The sequence below is a fragment of the Phaethon lepturus genome, unplaced genomic scaffold, assembly GCF_000687285.1.
Source record: "Phaethon lepturus isolate BGI_N335 unplaced genomic scaffold, ASM68728v1 scaffold37179, whole genome shotgun sequence".
Lineage (NCBI taxonomy): Eukaryota > Metazoa > Chordata > Aves > Phaethontiformes > Phaethontidae > Phaethon > Phaethon lepturus.
Window position 1 is genome coordinate 2,886 of NW_010564707.1, and position 11,524 is coordinate 14,409.

At 43.3% G+C, this 11,524-nt stretch overlaps 1 pseudogene; it reads right to left on the reverse strand.

The window, feature by feature from the left end:
• Positions 1-3,775: 3,775 nt before the first annotated feature.
• LOC104626919 lies at positions 3,776-6,090 on the reverse strand (annotated as a pseudogene).
• Between the last annotated feature and the right edge of the window lie 5,434 nt (positions 6,091-11,524).

The window sequence follows — 11,524 nt, forward strand, 5'->3', positions numbered from 1 at the left end:
TGCGTGCCCAGCTGAGCTCTCCTAAAGCCACCGCACACGGTGGGTGTTCTGGGCCGTGGGCTCAGCCCTCTACATCGTTCCCCCGGACTTCTGCCGAAACAGAGCCGAGTAACGCGGTCTTCAAATGGCCAACGAAGCAGCCGGTTATCAGAGGTATTGAGGAAGGGGGTTACCTTCGCACAGGCCAGATCACAAGTGCCTGAGCCAGGGAGGTTCAAGCACAGTTGTACTGCCCAAGTCAAGCTTTTAAGCATCCTATTTCTGGTTCCAAAATTAATATTAGCTTCCTGTAATTAGAAGCATTTAGATTGTACCTTCCCAAGTTTTTTTATGCTACCAAGAAGTCCAAAAAATTAATTAACCCCCCAAAAAGTATGACTCCAACAATTAAATAATTCTGGAAGGTACAAGAGGAATGAAAAAGCCGATGTTTTGTGAGGCACGAGAGCTGGCAATGCCGGCAGAAATTTTTAAAGGAAAATCATAAGATACACACAACAGTATTGCTGCTGACTGCCTGGTGTGGAGAGTCACAGCTAGAAAGGCAGTGAACGGGAGGAGTAGATGGGAAGGCAAGTGGATGTAAGAGCGAAGGGCAAAGCAATTGAATGTTTCAAAAAACTAGTGGATGAATCAATTTTATTTTTCAGCTGACGCACATGTTATGGGTTGAACTGTCCTGACTGTTCAAGGGAGCATGTGGGCATTCAGCTGCTTTAGACTGAGGGAATGCAAACCTTTGAGGACCGCACAGGGAGAACTTGCAAGAGTTGGAACAAGCGATGAGGAAACCTAACAAGGAGGTCAGCAGGGACTGAATCAAGCTGTGGAGGCACTGCAGTGCTGCTCTGACAAAATTAACTGGCAAACACTAGAGAAGTGTGGAAAATGAGAAAATATTTTTCAGCCAAAGCTGTTCCAAGCTCAGAGCTAGGAAGGTAGCAGCTGGAAAATCAGACCAACGTATATATGTCTGTCTGCCTGTCTATCTATTCTTATATATATAGTTGCAATGGGAACTACTATCACTTGTTGGAGGAGGTTCTGAGCGTATATGTTCAGTCCTTACGAAACACGGCAGTCAAGGAGAGGCATATGAAGTATTGGGGGGGTGTAGAGCTCCTGGGTATAACATCTCACTAGCAATGAAATCTCTCCTAGAAATGACACAGGTAGGAAGAGAACAGATTTAAATCCTTGCAGCATAACAGAATAGCAGTATTTATAGTTAATTATCAGGTGTTAAGTGATTAGATTAGCCAGGTTCTATTTATGCAATGGTTGCTTTTCTTGTTCATTCAGCTACAATCAGTTATAAACAAAAATGCATCCCATAAAAATGTTTCAGTTGTTTAACAGGCTAAGTGAATGGCTGACCTCACTATAATTAATTAGGGATCTTTATTTAATTGAACATTCATGGTCACCAGAGCAATGCAAACCTAAAACCCCGCACACTTATCTCATTCTGGTTTCATCACAAAGTCATGCCTTGGCCAGTGAAAATTAGAGTGAATTTTCATTGAATCCATGAACCTTTATGGGTTGGGCTCTGTGGACACATGTAAACACGCTTAAACTACATTTCCAAACCCAGAATACAATGGGGTATTCTGTGGCTACAAACTCATGGAAACCAGGCAGAAGTCATGCTTAAAGTCCAGGTAATAGGAAGAAGGGGTTCTGCACTCTCTTCTTACACAGGTTTTATGTTTATAAAGGAGAGGAAAATATGCAAATGAAGATCATCAAAGAAGGAAAAGAGGTTAACCAACACTTCATGTAACCACAAAAATTGAAAAAACGTAAATTTAGTTCATTCCTTTTGCATCTGCTTTAGAAAGCAGTAGGGTGTGCTCATGAGTCACCTTCTGAGTTTAGTTGCAAAACAGCCTCCTGAATGTGTGAGTATAAACAAAGAGAGAATAAAATTCATTTTCCTACTCACTGCAAACCATCCTGCCCTGGTATGACTTTGTTCCAGCTCATTAAAACTGTGTTTCTAGAATTGTGCCCAACTCAATTAATTCATAGCCCTTTTTGCCAAAACAGTTCATGCTCATGATTTATAGCTAACGAACGGCCACAGCATGTGAACAGCGGGAACTTAGACCTGGAGTAAGGACCAGAGGCAGACAAAAGAATGAATCTGTCGCATGCCTTGTGTGGAAAACACTTCCTACACCCAGCTAAAAGGGAGCCTGCTAGATAGTCCCAAGCAAGGGACCACGGAGCCAGTGCGCTTTCACACACTGTACCCCATGGTGGGCTACCTGGGCTTTAGAACCTGCTGCCTCACTATGTCCAGCACCTCAAACACAAGAATCCAAGATAAATGTTGAGGAAAGAAGCTCAAAGAAGTTTCTCTTCAAAAAGGAGAAAACCCTTTGATGGTAAATCCCCGCTGGAAACAGCACACTTTTATCTTAATCTGGCAAGTAGTACACCTATGTCTCATTGCATCTGAATGATGCTGAAACGAGGAATACCAAAACAAGCAGGATGCCAATAAATAAATGCTTGTAAAGTGCACTGAAGCTGAAAAGCACAGAATATTATTACTGCTACGAGATGACCAGCATTTAAACAATGTTTGGTGTCTCATAATTTCATCACTGAAAACAAATTTCTGGCTTGCTTGAAAGGCTGCTGAAGTCCTTCCATTGGTTTCATCAGACTTCAGATCAGATGTTTAAAATGTTCACTAGCTTAAATGGGCGGATGGGACCAACGGCCAGAGCGCGCTCAGACGGCACGGGGAAATGGAGGGAGATTATCACCAATTAATTAGGTATGATTTATACCCTTTCATTTCTTCCACTTATTTGTTACCTTTTGAGTATTTTATGCTAACTAATTTCCAAATTGAATTGTAAGCATAGATATGTGCCCGATGCTTTACCGCTCTACCAACAGCAGATTTTGGAGGGTTTCCCATCAGGGATGATGCGTCCGTCTGGGGCTGCCACTCCCCGCGTGCTGCGGTCGCGCCGATACGCACTATCGGTGCTTTGTTGGATGCAGCTTTTCTGACCCTTTGGTCTGGCAAATCTCCTCTCATCAGGCCTCTGATACAGGGCACTGACTCCCCCGCTTCCCTCTGCAAACCTGCAGGCGTATCTTCTCCCCGCCAGCCAGGCAACTGCCATGATCTTTACTCTGGTTTTTATGAAGGCAGGTTCTAGCATCTTTTTCTTCTAACGTCTCAGGAGAGTGTAGTTAAGAAAGCAAGATAGAGAGGGGGAGAGGAAAAAAGTGAGATGATGCTATAAAAAATCCGCTGCTTATACCATGACAAAATAATCCTCATTTCCTAAATGCCTCATGCTCAGAAATGGCAGTGCTTTGCACTCTAACACCTTTTTAAATCACTCAAAATTCCTCCTATCCTGGGAACGCGACTCATTTTGGTGCAGCTTCACACAACCCTGGAGCAGGCCCCATCTAGGGAGGTACATATACGTGTGTGTGTACATACATATATATTGCAGGCATGAGGAGAAAACCTGCCCAGATGAGGTGAGATACATTTTCTGCAAATTCTTGCCTTTTCCTACAGGTTAGATCTTCACAACTGCCCAATTTTACTTTCTACAGTGAAAAATACCTGGAAACACCACTGTACAATTTTGCAACATTCTAACCCACTGTTTTCAGAAAAAAAAAAAAAGCCCAATGAGAATATTCCTGCAAACACTATTTTAGATTTTTTAAGCATTGAGTTGTTGAGCAGTTGACACAGTGGCACCGTAACAGCTCTCATTTTGCAGCAGTTTCAGGGTCCAGGGGTCTCCGGCACAGCTTGCAGCATGTGGGATCTCTTCGTGTAGCTCTGGTTGCTGCCCTGTTCTTCCTTGCAAAGAGCTGACCAGAATAATCTGACTTTTTCTTGGATCTCGGTCAGGATGACAATTTTTTGACCCAGGACTGATTCAAACTGTGCAGTGTAAAAATCTACATTGTCATCTATTTCCTCAGGCACTTCTAAGAATACTTTCAACCATTGCAGAGATTTCCAATGCTCCTCCGTAAGTGTTTTCTCATCCACCTCTTTCCTCTTCTGTGTTTTCCCCCCAGCACTGAAAGTAAATAACAGGGATGAGACCTTATTGTCTGCCTGAACCCCAGATAGCAGTAACTCAGCTGTCCTGGGACAGTTCTGAATACTCCAGGGTCTCTTCACGTCTTTCAGCCGATGTGGGAACCTGAACACCTCCTAACAGGGTTGTCCAAGGGAATTTAAATTCACCACTAGCTCCTTCGCGCAGCTGGCATACTGTAGAGTGTTAAGGCTGCGCTTGCAGGATCTCGTTCCTGGAGAGATAGCGGCAATCATGCAGGTACAGGAGTTTTCCTCCATAAGTGAGTCCCGCAGGACCTGGGCGAGTTTGCTAGCCCTGGGCAGGGTGTGGGTTCTGTTATGCCCCATGCCCTGATACACACTCCTTTGAGTGCCAAGAGGCTTTTATTAATATCAGCCCCCTCCAGCCTTCTTTGCCTGTCTGCGGTGGAGATGTCAGCTCCTCACTCATTCCCAGCCAAATCAATCAGGGAAAACTTGGTATATAAATGCCCTCTCTTCTTGAATAAGATCTGGAAGATGGCATTTCTCTGGAGGAGTGAGTGTTGGCAGAGGTCTTGCCTGACATGAGACACTTGCTACCCATTTCAATTAGCTTGATGTCATCTTCCACGCTAGTGACTTCTTCCCACAGCCCCACCACTTCGATCTGTTCTTTACAATGTTCCAGCACTCTCAGCTGCTTCTTCCAGTTCAGAAGGTCAAACACTTTGCTCTCATATATCTCAAAGATGGCCCCATAGACTTGAAGCTCCAGTTTCTAGCAGCTGGGGTCCTGCAGCCAGTGGAAGACATCCTTGGTGATCAGGACATAGATCCCTTTGGAGGGCTCAGAGTTCTTCAGAGCGAAACTTCCCCTCAGGATGTATGCCTTGCCACTGCCTGTCTGGCCATAAGCAAAGCAGGTAGCCATGCTCCCCTGGAAGATGGTGTCCACCAGGGGCTGGGCGGTATGCCTGTACACCAGCTCATTGGTAGCACAGTCATCAAAGGCATGGTCAAAGTGGAAGACGTGGCTGTCCACGTACATGTGAGGTCCAGCTTCTGCTTAGCTTCATGCACCATCACCATGTCCTGCCAGGGCACTGTCACATCATTGAAGTTCATTGAGCTCAGCCTCCTGTTGGTTCAGTGGCCACATCTGAATGCAAACGCGGATGTGATGGGGCTGGCATGGTGTGGTGGCATGCAGTGCCTCACAGTCCAGGTGCCTGTGGCTCTTCTGGATCGTGGCTATCACATCAGTGCTGGGGTGGAGTGGAGCACTGGCCTGCTGGGCTTGCAGCCTTTCTCTCTGCTGCATACGTAATGTCATGGTTTAACCTCTGCCAGCAACCATGACACGTGGTGATGTCCACCTGGGTCTGCAGCCCTTGGAGCCAGGCTGGGCAGCCATGGGGCCCCTGCTGTCCCCAGATGGCTTCTTCACTTCGATGGGCTGTGACAGCCATTCACTCACCAGGCTCTGGTACCCTTTTGCTGACAGTGGGGCCTCGATGCTGTTCGTGGATGTGCTCCGTGGGGCTGGGTGAGGGTTGGCAGCAAAGATGAGCTGGAGATCTACCTGCTTGCTCTTGCTGGCCTCTTTCTTGAGCCACTCCACAGTGATGCTGGAAGTGCTTTCATGGAGCTCCATCACCAGCGCCGGGCGGATGCGCCGATCGCTGTGCTTGATCTCCATGTAGGTGCCCAACTGGACGCGCCAAAATCTCCCTGGTGCCCTGGCCGCAGCCGTGGGGTGGAGGTGCCCCCCTGGCTGGGGCAGGCAGGGCTGGAGCTTGCCCCTGGCCACGGCAGGGGTCCCACGAGGCTCAGCGCTGCCTGTGCCCGGCACCGTGCCGCTACGTCCTGGGTGGCCACCCTTGGGGGCTGTGGAAGGGGCTCAGCTTCGAGGTTGAGAATACAGGCGTTTTTAATCAGCTGCTATGGGTGGAAGAACATATAAAGCTGCCATCACCTGCAAAGGCCTGTTTGAGTTTCCAGGCTGGCGTGCAGCTGCTGTGACGCATCGCGTCTAATTACATCAGTCACGTTGTGTTAAGCTAATGCCGGTGACACAAGAATTTATAGCAGATACTCAAACGCAGAGACTCAAGAGAGACTTTTCGTCCTGCAGTGACCACAGACAAATGCAGAAAACAACACGTTGTTTTCAATTACGTTGAACATAAATTTTGAGTTCTTTTAAAAGGCTTTGCATGCCTTGAAATCCTGCTTGAGAAAAAATGGGCTCAGCAGAAATGAATGAAAAATAGAGTTGTAGTGTGAGTGCAGTGGGTACATCTGTATCCACAAAGAAGAATTTTATATAATTTTGATAACTGGAACAGCTGATGATATTTTTAATTCATTTCTGTAATGCTCTTCAGTCATCTGTATTCCTGAATAGAGGATTTCAAAGTTAAAAATGTTTTTAACTTTAATCCTAAGATTTTTGGTTCATTCTGGCAGGTAGATTCAGACATTCAGTGATGAGGACTGTTATTTACAAAAATATTCAAAGGCCATAATAGCCCTCAGAAGAATGCTTGCAGAAATAGTGGTAAACTTACATAAGCTTGAAGTAAATAAAACCAATTCAGAAGGTTTATTTTAGAAGATACTTAAAGATCTCTGTTTGTTCTTGCCTTTTGACTGGTAACTTAAAATGATGAATTCAGGCAGTCTGAGATCACCAAAACTTAACAATAAGGAGGATCTTGGATGTCCTTATTTACCAACCCTCCTGTAGACCCAAAACACCAATTAAGATGTGTTATAATTTCACGAAGGAGAGCAATTCACATTTTTTGTCTGGAAATGTAGGCACCATAACTACTGTTGCTTTCAGCTACTTGCGCTTGACTAGATCCTCATGCCTTTGAAGGTACTGTAAATGTAATTCAAAACATTTTTATGTGGGGAAATTATGTTACTGCTATAGAGATATCTAGTTCTTGGGTCTCCATCTGAAAATGCCAGCCTGATGAAGGATTACTACTCCTGATGCGGAGTAGTAAACCAGCAGCAACTTGTTGGCTAGATCCTGGAGATAAAAGCCTGCTATGTACACCATTAGATAAGCTTGAAGAAATACAGAGTGACAGGGATATGGGGTAGAGCAAAGCTGTGATTTTAAAGGCTTGTTCAGCTTTCCACGGCAACGTTGTCTCTTTTAGTATGAGCCCTTGCTCAAATTCTTTTGTCAGATGGAGAGGTCAGAACACCCTGGAGCAGCAGGCTGCAGCAGTACCCCAGGAACGGGCCACAGGGATATAATGAAATCAATCCTTGTGGCAAACTGCCTTTTCTGTTTAATGTTCAGAGACCTTTTTAGAATCTCAGATGGGCATCAGAGTGCAGTCAAGCTTTTGCTTGAGGAATTTGACATTCGCTCTTGGATAGCTTAACAACTTTTATTCATCTGATGTTCCTAGAGGATACATATGCTGTAACACGCGCTTGAGTAACTCTGCAATCATACCCACCAAGCTGTGTAAGCAGTTGCTCATCTTGGTTTTAATTAGTGATACCGTTGTAAGATGATTCAATTTCATAGAAGTATTGAAATAGCCTCAAATAACCATAACAGAAATCTAATTTGGGCAGCGTCAGTAGGCTTATTACAGCAGTGCTCAGAGAAGGATGGCTTTTTAAGGGAAACTAACTGATTGAGGGTTGCCACCAAATTTCTGTTAGATCAAGAGGAATTTTCCAATGCTCTCAGGAATACCGATTTTCAGCCCAAATAAATAGTGAAGAAAAACAAGGGACTTCCAAATACTGTCAGTTGTACATTCCCTATATAGAAAAAGTAATATAACCTCAGTGTGGGGCAAGGATTGTTTTGGGCCTGTGATAATATACTTAGTAAATAACGCAACCACGCTTCGAAACCCTCTGACCCAAAAAGGAGCCAAAGATGCCAGTATGTCTCATGGTTGGACCATATGCTAGGTAAACAACAAGATAAATTTGTTATATATTGGTATATTTACAAAACTTGCAAATTGCCTATAGCTTGCCAAAAACCACACTCAGCAATTATGCTATTGATCAGGCACAATTTTTTGACCTTTTTTAGGGAAGCATTCTAGAGAACGTAAATACCCAAATACGTGTTTTAAATATGAATCTCCCCCGAGACCAAACATCAAATCAGCTTTCTTATAGCATCGTTGCAAACTGACACCCAGCAGCTGTCGAGCTCATTAGATCGCACCAGGCTCCTCCGCTTGCCTGGCACCGCCGCACAACCTGAAGTTGATTTAATTCTTTGGGAGCTCAGCCTACCTCCCAGCCCCTCTTTCACAGTAAGCACTCATCAATTATCCTTTCTTAAACAAACCACTAACCACTCTTAACTGAGAGCCCATCTGTTGAAATTCAAGTATTTTTATAACAATAAGAATGGGCTTGGATCTACCAGCTTGTTTGGTTTTAGAGGGGATGGCTTCGATTTTCAGGTAATGATAATGGCTGACCTGTCATTAGCCCACAGATTTAACATCTTCATGGGAAATGGAGCAGCCTGATTTTCAGAGACTACAGATAATTGCAGACCTCAGTGAGCTCTGCTTCAGGTATGGGTAGAAATTAATCACAGTGAGTATTAAAGATAGGTCCGCGAAACTAGAGCGTACCTTCCAAAATGGCAACGCTGCGCATCTGCCTCGGTCATTTGTGTAATGGATTAATCCTTGTGAGAAAGCTCCCACAACGTAGATGATCAACACCCCGTTTTCACAGGGACTTCAGCTGCCTCGGCACTGGAGAGAGATGCCACTGGGAGAACATTGAACAGGGGAGTTCTGCGGAGATTGTGACAGGCAAATACAGCGGCTAACTCACAAAGCAACTGGAAGTAAACATTTCAAATGCACTCATATTTGATTATTTTAATAAATTAAAAAAAACCAGGTTTTTTCCTTTACTTTTCTGACACAATAACTTCTTGTTGTTGAAGACTGTAGGATCCTTAGCTGAGATGTCGCCCCAGTTATGCCTGATTATTTGCCCTTGCATCTTTAAAAATATTTGCATAAAGCTATTTTATAATTCTAGTAAGACACCCAAGCCTGCAAATTATAGTGCAGTAATTCACACCTGCTGCATTTAACAGCTCCGAGCCTTCAACCTTACTCTAACAGCACCATCTTGTGAAGTATCGCGCGGTAAGTCACTCCCAGGAGTGCCTTGCTGCTCCCTCTTCATGATGGCATCTAATTGCTGAAGTAATCATGTGTGATTTTGTACACAAGAGAACTAAAATTTATGCAAGTGCCTCTTTTGTAAAGACTATGCTTTTAAAAAAGAGAAAAGACTGTACTTGGCTTGAGATTTCATGTTTTAAACTCTGACAAATATTAATGGTTTTGATGGCTATGCATTTACAAGCAGCTTTTATCATCCGACACAGGTGGGGAAAATGAGAGATTAAACCAGCGCTATGATCAATTAACCAGTAATTTAAAAAAAGAAGTGTAAAATCCTTTTCGTAAAGTACAAGGGTGCCTGCATGCGTGTTACCTTAGAGAGGTGCTTAAGTCCTTGACAAACGTGGAAGGTCACAGCCACAGCCCTCACCTAAGCAAAGGGGAACCGCCTGCTCCCGAGTCGCCCCGTGACACCGGAGCCGTTTCCCACGCCAACCCAAGCGCCTGTAGAGACCAAAGTCCCCTTCCAGTTCTCCCAGCCAAGCGCCGTCCTAAATCAGGACCCGAAGGAAAAGGGTATTTTGATGTGAATTTAACCTGTTTTTCAGATCCCCAGTAGGAAGTTAACACTAAACTCCTGCCTCAGTGCACCAGCTTCCCTGCAGTGTCCTGGAGGAGAGAAGCACATATCTGGACAGAAAAGGCTGAATTGTTGTCACGGTAGGAAATAGTTATCCTGTAATACATCAAAAAGTTTATGTTGGATTAGAATTGAAGAATTGTCAAAAGCAAATTTTGCTGCAGACCCAGATGCTGGGGTTTAATCAAGATTCATGTCCACAGGTATTTTTAGGGATGATTATTTATTGACTGGCATTAAGGTGGCTTCTAAATACATTATGATAAAATCAGCACTCTTGTGCTGAATAGCATGTAAATATTTCCAGAAAAAGACAATTTTTCTTCGGTGAGTTTTCTGCTGGGGTTATAGATAGCAATTAGAATGGAGAGGAAAGGAAAGGAAGAGAACAGTGTCTCCAGAGAGGGGAGGGGACCAGTCTTCCTCCAGAGTCTTCAAAGCTTTTGTTTATCTACAAAAGGACCCTGGAAAAAACTCTAACACATACTGTGCAATAGCTTAAAACCTTGCAACTTATTCAAACACCCTTCAACTAATTTGCAACATACATACATGAGATTTTTTGTTTGTTCTTTTTAAAGTACTACCATATTAAGGAAGAAAGTAAAGGATTTGTAGTCTTGCTATGAGTCATCAGAGAATAAATGCGATGTCCAGCAGCAAAGATATAAAGCACAGCCAGTTAAAAGAAGATGCTTTACTATCACAGGATGTAAAAAAAAAAAAAATTTTAAAAAATCCCACATTTCTTCTGTTGCTTTTCCACTGCTACCAAGCTGTCAGCTCGCCCTATGTGTAAAAAGCTCTGGTCGCAACCTGCAGCATTAATACAGACAACCAGTCCTTTCTGCCAAAACCCACAGCATTCAGATGAAATGTGATGAGGCAAATAACAGTTTGTATTTCACACTTCATGGGAGCTGTATGGATGCACAGATCTGCGTCAAACTTCTTGCAAGACCAAGATCCTGATCACAACTCGTAAATAAAAAACCAAACCACAACAACAAACCCAACACAAAAATCCCAAAACAAACCACAAGCCTTGATAAGGGAAACAACTGCTGTTCTGTAAGTAGGAAAGCACAGATGGGGTCCACCACACCAAAGGGGTTAGAGGACTTGCATAATGTTGTGTAGAGAAGCGGGACCATTGCCAACTCCATAGATTTCTATTAGAGCCAAACTGTGCTTCACTTGCACAAAGCAATGGAAACAACTTTCATTCATCTTATGAAGTAATAAAAAACAAAGCAAAATAATTATTGGTATCATTATAAAAGAGGATAAATTCCAGGAAACTCAAGGAAAGTTGTGGATTACAATGAGTTACCCAAAAAAAAAAAAAAAAAAGCAAGAAGTATATCCTTTTCTGAATGTTTTAATGAGGCACAGTAAATTTTTATTATTATGTATTTATTAATCTCTTCCTGGCAGAAAGTAGTATTTAAAATTAATGTAACTAATCTTAAAATCAGAGAATGAATACTGCTAATTCATACAACAGTTTAGTTAGGTCTAATTCATTTCATAGTTAGAAACATTCTGTTAATGTTTAATACATGGAGAAGCTTTTAGTAACCAAGTCTTTCTAATTACTGAATCTTTCTGACTATCCTCATCTGGCTGAACGTGTAAACAGACTTGTTCTTAAATGCTCCAAGATCC